Source organism: Cupressus sempervirens, chromosome 2 (assembly GCF_028749045.1).
Source record: "Cupressus sempervirens isolate cs-2001-9-10 chromosome 2, ASM2874904v1, whole genome shotgun sequence".
NCBI lineage: Eukaryota > Viridiplantae > Streptophyta > Pinopsida > Cupressales > Cupressaceae > Cupressus > Cupressus sempervirens.
Genome location: NC_143119.1, coordinates 720463553 through 720467028, shown reverse-complemented (window position 1 = coordinate 720467028; position 3476 = coordinate 720463553). Strand labels below are relative to the sequence as shown.

Genomic DNA, 3476 nt, shown 5'->3' with positions numbered 1-3476 from the left:
AAAAAATAATTTCTTAGACTGCTAATTCTAGAAATATTTGCTGTGACCAAAAATTTGAGTTTGTGTCTCCTCTAGAATGTACCAAAAACTTTACATTAAGTCCTGCATCCAAGTGGAAAATAACTTATACACTCTATCCCTCCCTTGAACCATGTATTTCCCTTGGTCAACATGGAATGTAGGTTTGATTACATTTTAATAACTCACTATTTACCCTACCAAGGTCTTGGACAATCTTCACACACACTTAAATATCTCTGCCAAAACATTACAATTTTTTTAATAAATGTAGGTCATATCATATTTTGGAAGGCATAGAAAGTGTTGAATTTTGGGCCCATATGCATCCAAATGCTTCATTCAAAAACTTGCTTGGATTGATAGGGAAAAGAAAGCAACGAGGTATTGTATTTTGTTGTCCTCTTGTCCATTTTTTAAGAAATGACAACAAATTTCAGTTTTGCATCCTTCCTTTTTCTCAATGCTTCCTTCTTCCCTTTTCCTTCTCTTCTTGTTGTTGCTGCAAGATCCAAGATGAAAACCCTTTTTTCTTCTAGATGTGAGTCCAATGTCCCTAGCCAGGGAGAGAATCAACAATTTTAGATGTTAGAACCTCTTCATTCACTGCCTTAGCCTTTGCCTATTCAAATTTTACCTCTACATAATTTGCTGCAAAGGCGTATTGAATAAGATCTTCTTGTGAACCAACAATGTCAAAAGGATCCATTCCCTAACACATTGCTTTTTATTCATATTTGTCTTCACTATCACAACTACAATCAATTGGATTAGGAATTTGTGGACGATCACCAGAGATTTCACTATTGGAAATTTTGGGATTTGAAATTTCTTTGGCCTTTTTTTACTAATCTTACCAAAATATACCTTGGCACCACTTATATTTAAAGGTGCATTACTTCTTTTTACATTCCTCTCTTGCACATTGGATACAATTTTGCATTCATTTTCCTATTTGATTTTTCTTTGTTTCTTCTTGTAATTTCTTGTTGCCACTGCAACTATTGCAATTGGCAGTTTTTTGCTCATTTTAGCTCTAGAGTCACCAAAAAGCCATTTTTTATTATTTTAAAGTTCTTCTTGTGCTCTTTTCTTTTCCTTGGAGATAAATAAAATTTCAATAGATTTTGTTTTGAAATTATTCAAATAAGAGTCACATGAAACATTTTTATTTACACATTCATCTTTCTCATTGGAACTATCAACATAAATAGGTCTTGTTATTTTTGTCATTGTTGGAGCCACTAAACCTTCCATTGTACATAGCCCATAGAAATCTAATTTGATCTCCTCAGATGATAACTTATGATTAGTGTCCACTTGGTCTGTGAAGCTAGTGTTATTGTAGTTCTACATGGAATCTTGTAACATGTTGTTCTCATAATCATCTTCACTTCCATCATCTCTATTCACTAGCATCAGTGTCTTTAGTTCTCAAGGAATATTGATATTCCTCTAGAGTAATAACTACTTCATCATGAGCTTGATTATGTCTGCCACATTTTGTATTTCTTCTTTTGTATTTGCATAAGCTAATTTTCTTTCCAATCTTGCTTATACAACCTTAGGTAGTGGTGCCTATACAGGTATAGCATTTTTTTTCTAGTTGATGCATCCTCTTTCTAAGTGATCCAAAGCCTAAATTCCCATAAAGAGGGGCCATTAGGTCCTGAATGTTCATATGTTTAGTCAGACTAGATGCTTTTAGGTCCAGGTTATATTTAGATTTTGGATGTGCCTTAGAAATAGCTACTATTTTCTTCCTCTTTTGGCCTTCCAAGGCATCCAAAGCCCTTATAGTAACATCTTGGAGCATTTTTTGATGCTTCTCATCATCCCCATCTTCTTTTTCTTCTTCTTCTAATAGAAGTCCATATTTTTCTTTTTAGCAACCATTTGATCCAACTCATTATCTTCTTCATCATTTTCATTTTCATGCCCATGTTTGTGTTCTCCATTCAGTTCTTCAGATATACTCCTTCCATCTTCCTCATCACTATTAGAATTTTTCAAATTCTTCATCCTCAAAATCTAAGGGCAGCTTGAACTTGAGGTTATCTACTTGATTACATCTTTTGTTTTTTTGCCATTTTCCTATGCTAAATCCTTCTCAGTATCATAGTCATACTTATCTCCATCAAGTTTTTCTCCATCATTGTGATCTTCTTCATCATTTCTTGTGGGATGAGGAATATCATTCTCTTTTATAAGAAATAAAGGTAGGTGAGGAACCTTTTTTGATCTTCCATTCTAATTCTTCTTAGTTTTATTCATCTTGGGTAGAGGACAAGGCATAAAAAATAGAGATTTCTTTTCCATTTTCTTTCCTTTCATGAGAAGATTTTGGTCATCCTTTCATGATTTTAGCTATGGTTTAAGAGTTATGAACCCTAATAAGCCTACTATTATTAGGGGTTGAGGCTACCTACCCAGGCATTGAAAATGTAACACCTAATTCTAGATCTTCTAGTAGTATACGTGGTGGAGTAACACCACCTATAGTAGTAAAGCAAGTGGGAGCAGTGGGAGTAATGGAGAAATTTGAAATTTTTGTTTTTACAATTATGTAGGCAAGTTATTTCTTAAAGAATTTGTTTTAACAAGTTTATTCTCAATTATGAAAGCTTTGTAGACAAAATATTAAAAACTTAACAAAACTAATGAATTTTCCTTCCATGACAAAATATTGTTGTACTAAACAAAATAGATACAACTTTGTGACATAGTTTGCACTACATAGTTAGATGTGCCTAGAATATGGAATTGGGTACAAACATATAATATGGTTCCATATAAAAGTCCATATCATATGCATGACTCAAAGTCCATGAATTATAATCTTTGTCTCACTGATGTAGAGCATGGTGGTCCCTCTCACAAATCCACTTCATTAAGGATAAACATTATGTAAAAAATACTATACTATCAAAACCATAAACTATATATGAAATTTAGATGGATTGTGGAAATCTAATAGCTTTGAATCATGAAGTTGTTGGGAACATTTTTTATTAATTTGACACCATTAGTTAAGAGCTAGACCAATCAAGATTGGTTGTAAGGGTGGTTGGTCGATAGAATAGGAAATGTTTAAATATGGATTTAATGGTCCCAAATGAGAAGAGGAGTCCATGTAAGGAAGTTTTGAAAATTACTACAATAAAGGTTTTGTGCAAATTCTCATGTTATTCCACTGTTAACCAATCTGATTCCAATAGAATTTTGTGGAAGATATATTGAAGATCTGGTTCATTTCTTGCAAAGGAAAATGAAGAGATGAATACTCTATAAATGTGTCCTTCATTTTATTTCTTTTAATTTAGAATAAGATATTTAAAGATTGGTATACTTGGTAGAATCCTAATCACTTCTTATGGTTGCTAAGTCTTAGGGATGGTGTTAGATTAAAAGTATTATCACAGAGATGTGTAATGAGTCAAAAAGATTGTATGATCAGA

General features: G+C 32.7%; 2 pseudogenes; both read right to left on the bottom strand.

Annotated features, from left to right (window-relative positions):
• Positions 1-215: 215 nt before the first annotated feature.
• On the bottom strand, positions 216-1504 carry LOC149575408 (uncharacterized; annotated as a pseudogene).
• A 5-nt stretch (positions 1505-1509) lies between these two features.
• Positions 1510-2352, bottom strand: LOC149575407 (uncharacterized; annotated as a pseudogene).
• Between the last annotated feature and the right edge of the window lie 1124 nt (positions 2353-3476).